We start from the raw sequence: 9732 nt of genomic DNA on the forward strand, positions 1-9732 counted from the left end.
GGTCTCAAATCATCCGTGTATTGTCACATGCCAGACTCCTCTGACACCCGCATTCCACGAGCCATCCTCTATAAAATCTAGATTCCCGGTAATTTCCTTTTGCAAAAGAGCCATCATGTGGGGCAACACATGCACGTGTCAGCTCTTAGGAAATGATCCAGCGAAGACGGTGACCCCCCCACCCCAACCCGGGATGTTGCAGGGAGAGGAGTGACCGGCTGGGTCCCTCTGCTTCTGGGTCCCCGTGAGCCCAGCCGGCGCCTGCACTGCTCTCCCATTCAGCAGGTGCCCACCGTGTGCACTTGGCGGTGGGGCTGTGCAGAGGAAGGGTGTTTTATGACTGAAGCACGCTTCATTTTTCCTCTCAAAGATCCTTCGGGAAGAGGGGGGGATGCCTAGAGCAGGCACTGATGTTGTCCTTCGGTGCGCGTTTCATGCTCGTTTCAGGAACCAAAGCCCTGAGAGATGAGGGACCTGTTAACGGTCACTCACTCGGTGGGACAAAGCCAGGGGCTCTGGCCGCCAGCTTGCGCCCCGACGCAGAGGCTCCTGGGGTCTCCTCTGGGGGCTTAAGCCCTTCCCGGCCCAGCCCTTGCCTCTCCCACCAGCCAAGGGAACTTTGTCATCAGGGAGATGCTTCTGCGTGGACTCCGCCACGGTGCCCACCTCCCCCGCCCCACGCACAGTCACGAAGGGCCGTGGGTGGAGGGGGTCCCCCTCGCTGCCCGGCGTCGAGGGGTGCGAGGGAGAGGCCTGTGCATCTCCAGGTGGAGGAATCGCTGAGGACGATGGGAAATGGATGTTGTCAGGTGAATTCTGTTCCTCCCCAGGCCACAGAAATGGGGGAAGCCCGAAGCCTGCGAGGCCTGCTCGGATGCGGACTCTGGCTGCGTTTATGGGTCCTCCAGGGGGTGGGGACGGAGCCCTCTGCTGCCCACACACCCCGATGAGTCGGTCCGTTTCCTCGAGACACTAAGCCGCGCCGTAAATGCCTCCCCGGGCAGCGGATCCGTGTGAAGGAGAGAAGTGACAGCTTTTCCCTGTCCCTCCGGGTGAAGAAACGCGAGGGGGCCCTGTCCCTTCCCATGAGCCTTTGTCTAACGTCTGCTGTTTCACCAGGGGGCAGAAGAGGAACCTTTCTGATTAAAGGTGTAAAATGTGCGTTTGCCGGGTCCTGAAGCTCGATCTTACTCCACGCGCCTCTGCACCTCCCTGTCCTGCCGACATCCACCGTCACGTCCCATCCTCGGGGACGTTGGGTTAACCATGGCCACTGCCCCCGCCTGCACCCGCCTGGGGAAGGTCCTTTTTCCAAGAGTTTCATCTTGTGGATGGGGGAAGACACTGCTCTGAGAAACACGCAACCCGATCAGTGGCTTCATTCGGAAGGTCCCCACCACCGTGTGCCCAGAGCCAGGGGCGGGGACAGTCCTTCTGGGTGACACGGGCTGGCCGGGAGGAGCGCAGAGATGCCTCTTCCACATTCACGGCCCCGCACAACGTCCCTGCCAAATGTTCCCAGTTTACAAGACCGATGAAGATTCTAAGGGTCAGCCCTGCCCTCCAGCCAGCCTGCTGTCAGACATCAAAACGTGTCCTGTTGCCTGCGTGGGCCTTCGGCAGAGACAGGGCCGGGCCGCAGGGAGAGGCTGCAGCCCCGGGGACCCCCCGGGTTGGTTGGTCAGTGAGGTGGGCACGGCCCCACGAGCAGGCACACTGGCCCCTGACAGGTGTGAGCTGTTCCGAGTGGCTCTGGGGGCCCAGGTTCACAGGTGGGTCCTTCTCCCATGGCCTGCACACCGAGGGGCCGCTGTGCTGCTGGGGGAGGCCGCTCTGTACCAGGCGGACCCCAGAGTGAAGAATCCTCCCCTCCTGGGCACACAGCACACCAGCTGCAGCCTTCCCTGGAGCTCACATTGGAACAGGAAAATGAACAGGCACGAGGACATCTAAGTGGCACCAGGCGTTAGAGAAGCAGTGAACCAAGGCCGCAGAGGCGCTTTCTGAGTTGGAGAGGTGGGAAGGCCGGGGACCAGATGACATAAAGGCAGAGAAAGGATGGATCACACAGAGATCTGGGGGCCAAAGAATGTTCTGAGAAGAAGGAGCAGTGGGTGCAAAGGTCCTGAGGCAGGAGTGTGCTTGTCATGTCCCAGGACTGAGGAGAGGCAGTGGCGCCAGAGCCATGGAACCTTGTAGAATTTGCTCCAACTTGCCGGGAACCCATTGGACACCTCTGAGCACAGCACTGACTTGGCCTGGGTGGGGGATAAGGCTTGAGCAACAAGGAGGCACCGTGATAGAGGGCTATGAGCTGGTGTCAGAGGCACTCCTGAACACTGGGGCACTCACTTGGCTTCCCTGGGAGCCCCCTGCACACAACTCCAGGAGCCCCATCCAGCCTGGGGGGTCTGGAGGCCTGACACTGGAGGAGGGGTGTTGAGGACCAAGCCTGGGGCCCTCCAGCATTTGTGGTTTGGGCAAATGGGGAGGAAGGGCTCAGGATCCCAGGAAGCAGGGGGCACAGAGAGGAGGGGGCCGGTGGGTGCAGAGGGGAGGGGGCTGGGGGACGCAGAGGGGAGGGGGCCGGGGGGCGCTGAGGGGAGGGGATCGGGGGGTGCAGAGGGGACGGGCCGGGGGGTCTGCAGGCAGCTCACAGCCGTGTCCGCTCCGAGGGCCGGGGGGCCAGCCTGGATCTGAAGACTTGTCCACGTGGGGGGACAAAGGTCCCACCCAACTCTCCACCAGGAGGACCCCAAAGATCATCTTGGCTCCAGACCTTCCTGGGGTCACGAAGACCTGCCCCTCAGGGCAGTGCCGAGATGCCCCTGGACTGGCACGGACAGTGCCCCTCCTGGCATCTTGGGACGTAACCTTGGAAACAGCATCTTTGCAGGAGTAATTAGTTAAGGTGAGGTGGCTCCAGGGTAGGGTGGGTCCTTAGTCCTATGACTGGCATCCTTATGAGGAGACAGACGTTTGGACAGAGGTGCAGAGAGAAGCTGCTGGAAGATGGAGATAGTGTTGGGAGGACGCCCCTAAAAGCCCAGGGTCACCAAGCGCGTCTGCCACGTCAGGAGCTACAGACACACCTGGGGCAGCCCCTTCCTGAGCTCCCCCTGCAGGAACCAACCCTCCAGCTCCGGGACCTCGGGCCTCGGCCTCCAGAGCCCAGAGCGAAAAGTTCTGTTGTTTCGGCCCCAGTCGGTGGCCCTTTGCCACGTGGCCCGGGAGCCTGAGCTCCCCAGCGGCAGCCAGGGCAAGGATGAGGGGCACGGGTGTGAGGTGGGGGTGCCCGGCGCATCTGTACCCCTGTGGGTGGCCGAGGCTCTCCGGTCTCAGGGCAGAACCAGTCTGGGATCCTCTGTCCCTCTCTCTGCCCCTCCCCCCGACTCTCTCAAAAATAAATAACAATAGGGGCGCCTGGGTGGCGCAGTCGGTTAAGCGTCCGACTTCAGCCAGGTCACGATCTCGCGGTCCGTGAGTTCGAGCCCCGCGTCGGGCTCCGGGCTGATGGCTCAGAGCCTGGAGCCTGTTTCCGATTCTGTGTCTCCCTCTCTCTCTGCCCCTCCCCCGTTCATGCTCTGTCTCTCTCTGTCCCAAAAATAAATAAACGTTGAAAAAAAAATTAAAAAAAAAAAAAATAAATAAATAACAATATTAAAGAACAAAAGACTCAGGAGGCCAGTGGCTTTCCCGGGGCCACCGTCGCCGAGGGAGCCCTGAGGCCGTGGTGCCAGTGCTCCCTCCACAGCCCTGAAAATCCAAGAGATCCCGAGTGTGTGGAATTCCACGGGAGCAAGCCTGTGAAGAGCCCAGGTTGGCTCCTGCGGGTCTGGAGCCCCTTTCCCCGTGGAGATGTTTCCACCTTGTTGGGCCTGGGCAAGGGGCAGATCTTGTGACCAACCCTGCACGTGGCGCCTCGGGGCCCAGCGCCTAAACAAGGCTCGGTCACAGCAGCTGACCCCTGGGATGCAGAGGGAGGGTCGCCCAAGGCCGGTGTTGGGAGAGGCCGGCAGGTTGGGGGACGGACGGCAGAGGTCTCCCGTGGTCAGCATCTGCTGGCTGACTTCTGGCGTCTCCGAGGTGGGCGGAAGGTCGGGGGTCTGTGTCTCTTCCTCACCTGGCAAAACGTCCTCTGCGTCCAGAACCTGCTCTGAGCTGAACCTGCAAAGACCCTTGCAGCCCTCAGTGAAGGGGACCAGGTCGGTGTCCTGATTCCCACGTAGGTGTGTGGCCCTCCTGCCCCGGGATGTGCACCCCCACGGATGCTGCAAACGCCTGGTGTCAGAAGGGGAGAAGACCCCCTCTCCTGCCCCACAGGCTCCCAGGCTGGCTGACTCACCTCTGCAGTGCAGCTCTGGGGCCCGGGCTGGCTGTGCCCGGCCTGCGACTCTGTCATCTGAGGACGCCCATTCCTTCCGAGCCAGGGATTTTACGACTCAAAGGATTAGAAGCTGTTATTCCAACCCACCCTGGAGCGCTCTCCATTCTGATTTCATGGTAAGCTTCACTAATAAACTACTTAAAGCATATGCTAATTGTGTTCATCGTCTCCTTTATTATCATATGTAACATTAAGGATGTGGCTTCCCCTGGAATCTCAGGTCCTCCAGACTCTCTTAGCCCTGTGTGTGCACCTGTCTATGTGTGTGTGCACCTCGTGTGTGTGCACCTGTGTATGAGTGTGCACCTACGTGTGTGTGCACCTGCGTGTGTGTTTGTCCCAGCTGCACAGAACACCTGCCTCTTCAGAGCCAGCACAAAGCCTTGTGGGGCCCCTGTGTCCATCGGGTGGCTCGCTGAGGCAGGGCTAGAAGCCGCCCCCGAGCTCCGCCTCCGCTGACGCGAAGAAGGCGGGAAGTGACCCGACAGGGCCTCTCGATGTGGCTCACGGGGTTTCATCCCGGGGTCTATTCTGAGTCTGCTACAGAGAGATCATTATTTCTCATCTTAGGTTCCAGACCAAAACACATCTGCAGAGCCGTCAGGCTTCGAGAGCAAGAGAGGACCCCTCACTGCCTTCTGTTTACAAGAGCGAGGGCGGGGCACCCGGGAGAGAAGGCGGATGTGGAGACCAGGTCTTCAGGGTTAGCGGGGCGGGAGCCACACCCTCCATCCGTTATCTTGAAGGGCTGCCTCGATCTGAGCCGTGACAGGTCCCCTCGTGCAGGGGGCAGCCCAGGCCTCGTCTCCCCCAGGGCACCGGTCACCTGGGTTCACCTGCCCCAGAAGGTGGACGAAGCAGAGCGTCCTGATTTTATTCCAGCCCCGCTTTCCCACTTACACCACAGCCATCTGGCCCAGTGCATCCCAGGAAGCCGCAGGCTGTCCTCCAGGGCCAGCAGAGGGGTGGAGCCACGAAGCTGGGGGGGCGGGCAGCTGGGGGGAGTTGAAGCTCACACAGAGACAGCAAGTGGGGCGACCCTGCCACGTGGAGGGTGGAGAGGGTGGCCGTGGAGTGGCTCTCTCAGGTAGAACTCAGCACGACGTCATCTCAGCGATGGGTCGGAAGGAAAGACGTTGCTGATATTGGGGGCACTGGGTGTGGCCGGGAGCGGCCTGAGGCCCCGCAGCCCAGGCAGTCCTTCCGGCGGGGGGGGGGGCGGCCACATTGGGGCCAAGGGCCGGCACATTCCAGTGGATGGACGTCCAGTTATTATCAAGGCCTGTCCACAGGTGCAGGTGCCCAGCCTGTTCCGAAACTTGCCACGCAGTGGGCTTGGGTCTTTCTAGAGAGACGCAGGCTGGCAAAGTGCCATTTTCATTGGTGCCTCCGCCTCCTGGTGGAGGGGCTGGGCCAGCGCCCTGCCTCTCTGCCTCCCCACCCCTGCCACATTCAGGGCACCCCAGCTGCACATGGAGAAAGAGGAAGCAAGACTGGCGGGGGGCCGCTGACTCCTGCGCGGTGAGGTCCCAGGCGGTGCTGTCGCCCAGGGGATTCCTCCTCCTCGCGCTCCGGGGCGGATGGCCCTGCGTGCAGCGTGCAGGCCTGCTCAGGCCCAGCCGCGAGGCGCTCCTTCTCCAGGTGGGAAAACACCGCATGTTCCCCGTGCCGTGTTCCCTGGGGGCCTCAACTCTGGAATCAGGAATGGTTTGCCAAGATGTCTGTGGGCGCACTGGGGGAGGTGACAGCCGCGTGCCTCCGGGGTTGACCCAGCCCGGACATTTCGTGGCCTGGGAAGAAGCAAGCGCAGAAACAACCTTTGAGGTCGGGTTTCCTCCCGCGCCCGAGCCCACGGCGGTGCGTCTGCAGACAGCGTTGCCTTCGCCTGCACCTGCGAAGCCGACAGGCTCCAGAAGCTTCCCCGCCTGAATTCAGCTTCCTCACCTATAGGCTGGAGCCTTCTAGCCCCTCACTCAAGTTTGGCTGAAGACGAGGGCCTGAAGACGAGGGGAGCCTCTGGCCTGAGCCCAGCACACAGCAGGCTGCAGGCAAGGGCCACCGCCGTCCCCGTGACCCAGGAACAAGCCAGGATCCTGGCTGCAGGTGTGAGGCTAGCAGGCGGAGGAGACAGGACGCCAGCACCCTCTGTGAGTGGGGGGGGCGAGGGAGGCCGGCAGGGCCGGATGCCCCCCAGGCTGGGACGGGTGAGTGCCAGCGCACCCGGAGAGGCACACCTCGGGACAGCGTGTGCGGGCATTAGCCCGTCTGTAAACACCAGCAAACTCTGCCCAAGTAACAGAGGACAGTCACTGTCATGTAATTGCAGGGTAATCACATGGTTATTTTTGCTTTGCAAATTAAAGTGTTACTATGAGGTTGAACAATTATGCAGGGTAATTAGACCCCAATTCACATGCTAACTCTGGGTAAATAATCAGGTAATCCATAGGATGCGTCGTTACTGCACAAATAGGGAGTCGTTATTAGCATGTAATTATGCATTAATGGAAGGTGGGTGGCCTTGCACACGGGTGTGCTTCCCAATGCGTCCTGTCCTGTAACTTCCTTAGCTTCCCCCTGCACAGCCAGACCCTGTGAGCAACCCTGCCTGGCCCGGTCGGGGGACACCAGGAGTCCTCACATGGTGGACCCAGCTGACGGGCCAATTTGCAAGAAAGGTTTTCTCCCCCTAACACCCTGGGATTACGGCAGAGCTGGCCGCCAGCTGGAGGGCACAGCACATCAGGGCATCTGCCGCTGCCACGACCGAGGCGGGATGCCAGCCCGCCTCCACCCACCCCGGGTGCACCCAGGCTGTTCATCGCCCCTGTGGCGGCGGCTTGGACCCAGCAGGTACCCGCCCGTGAGGTTATCGCTGCGCCCAGGAGCCTGAGAAGGGACGGGCTCACAGCAAGCAGGTGCCCGTGTGTGGATCCCTTGCCTACTCGCTCACTCGCTCACACCCTCAGGCCTTGGGCCCCACGCCCAGCTGGGCGCCCCGTGCACATCCCCGTGTGCGCCCGTCACCAGAGGCTTTGCAGGCGGTGAAAGCGTGTGTCCCCAGATTCATACGTTGGAGCCTGAATGTGGCGGTGTTAGGAGCCCGTGAGAACAGGCCCCATAGCCCCTGCCCTTGCTGCCCCCACCATACAAGGACACAGCGGAAGCAGCTGCCTGGAAACCAGGTGGCCGGGCCGGCTCCCTGACCTTGACTCCCAGTGGGGAGAAGTCAGGTCTGTGTTTGGGCCGCTCTTCCTGCTGACGTCTGTGGTATTGTTACGGGAGCCCAAGGGGACCGAGCCGGGGATGACATCTGCCCGCAGCCGCTGTTGTGATGCGTGGGACACACCCGGCCCCCGAGTGCCCCGTTACCTTCTCTCCGGACTCAGGACTCCGGACCGGGGCCTCTCAGCTCCGGCACCAGTGACGTTGGGGCACGTGGTGTGGTTCTCCTGGGCCGTCCTGTGCACGTAGGATGTTTGGTGACGCCCTGCCTCCGCCCGGCAGGTGCGGGGGCTCCTCCCGCGGTAGACTTCGTCCGAGCCACTGAAATTATTGCAGACGCTGCCAAGTGTTGCCGACAGATGTTCAGGTGAGAACCACCGAATTCCACTCTCGGGCCACCCCCGGCCCGCCGCCTGCTTGTACGAGTCAAGTTTTACCGGCAGCTCGGCCTTCCGTCCTTCGCGAGGTGCCGACAGAGGCTGCGACGTGGAGCGGGGGGCGGGGGGACTGCCGCAGGGACCGTGTGAAGGATGTACGGTCTGGCCGTCCGCTCTACCCTGGGGTGTTACTGGCGGAAGCCGATGACTTTGGGGGATTGGAAAATGGATTGTGAGTGACCCGGGGGCTTGATAAGCTAATTAAGTTATTTCTAATATGCCCTGGCTGCTTTCAATTCATTAACTATATTGCATGCCAAGGGGGGAACTGCTCATAAACCATCTGCGGGCTGACGGGGCACCGGGGACCACCCTGCGAGCCCCCGGCCGCGCGCCCCCAGCCGTGCGCCCGGCTTGGGAGGTGGGGGCCGCTTCTCCCAGGCAGACGCTCGTAGCCGTCTCTCCGGCCCCGTGACCCGCACGTACCAGGTGGTCCGCAGAGGCCCCCGCGGCAGGGGAGCGCGTGTTAGCCCAAAGGCCCAGGGTCGGAGGCCTGCCTTCTGTCTGGGTTTTCACTGGGCTCCCGGCACGGAGCTCGGCGGGCCTTGCCTCTCCATCTCCGCCAGCCGCGACTCTTTCAGCCCTTTGGTAACTGGCTCTGTTCCCTCTGCCCCGAAGGCCCTGCTCTCCCCTCCAACAGCACCTGGGGGACGGGATTCCTGCCTGCGTCTGTCCCTACGGGTCCCAGCCGGCTCCGGAAACCTGCCCTTCCCTCCGGGACCTGGTGTGACCCCGTGGCTGCTCGGGGCCTGTGCTCTCTGGACACACACCAGCCCGGGACCTGATGACACGTGAGGATCGCGTGTGGCTGGCCTGGTGTCACCCCTCGGGCATGCTTGTGAACTTGATGTGAGGACAACACAAGGGGTGGCTTCTCTGCGGGTCCCTCAGGAGAGCGCATGGTGGTCCCAGAGACACCCGTCCCCCAGCACGAGTGCCGGGACCTGAAGCAAGACCCCGGGCTCAGGGGCACGTGGGCCCGCTGTTGGGGCTGACACTGGGGACCCCGCAACCTCGCGCCCCCACGGGAGAGCCCAGGGAGGTAGAGAGACGAGCCGGGCACTGGGCCCAGTGTTCCGAGCAAAGACTCTCTCGGGAACTTGGCCAGCTCGGTGAAACGCACGTTTCAGAGCCGGACCCTGTCATGTAGTCACAACGGAAAGGACAAGAAGGGAAGGTCAATATTGTTCTAAATTAGACTCACCGCTTCTTTCCGTCAGGCACACGTGGGTGGCTCCAGGGTACCGACCATCTAACAGGGAAAAAAAGGTCAGGCTTCTCCACCAGGTGGATGATAAAAACGGGCAGGGATTTGTGCAAATCAACTTGCAGGTTGCTGGTTCTGACTCTCAGGGTCCAGGCAGGGGTATTGGGGTCGGGGGGGAGGCACTTGGGGATTCAAGGGGTCTCCAGAGCTGGTGAGCAGAGCCTCGGCGGGTGGGAGCCAGAGCCGAGCAGGGACGTGTGGGCAGAGCTTGGACAGTGGGGAGCTGGGCACAGGTGTTCTCCCCGTGGGGACAGCTAGGCACCACATGGTCCGAGTGTGGCAGGTGTGGACTCGTGTGTGCTGCTGCTATTTTAAAACCATTTTCCAAGATGACATGCCTGAGGGCACAGCCCAGGACACACCCTGCATCAGGGTCCAGATGGTCCCCCGGGGTCCTGGCCCTTCCCAGCGCCCCA

The 9732-nt window shown here is 61.9% G+C and overlaps 1 long non-coding RNA gene across 1 annotated transcript; it reads left to right on the forward strand.

Annotated features, from left to right (window-relative positions):
• The first annotated feature begins 7674 nt into the window (after positions 1-7674).
• Positions 7675-9409, forward strand: LOC121020080 (uncharacterized). Its single transcript, XR_005785916.1, has 3 exons — positions 7675-7979; positions 8668-8898; positions 9270-9409. It is a non-coding gene; the product is annotated as an uncharacterized LOC121020080 (long non-coding RNA).
• The last annotated feature ends 323 nt before the right edge of the window (positions 9410-9732 follow it).

This window comes from Herpailurus yagouaroundi, unplaced genomic scaffold (assembly GCF_014898765.1).
Source record: "Herpailurus yagouaroundi ecotype Mexico unplaced genomic scaffold, PumYag 246, whole genome shotgun sequence".
Taxonomy (NCBI): domain Eukaryota; kingdom Metazoa; phylum Chordata; class Mammalia; order Carnivora; family Felidae; genus Herpailurus; species Herpailurus yagouaroundi.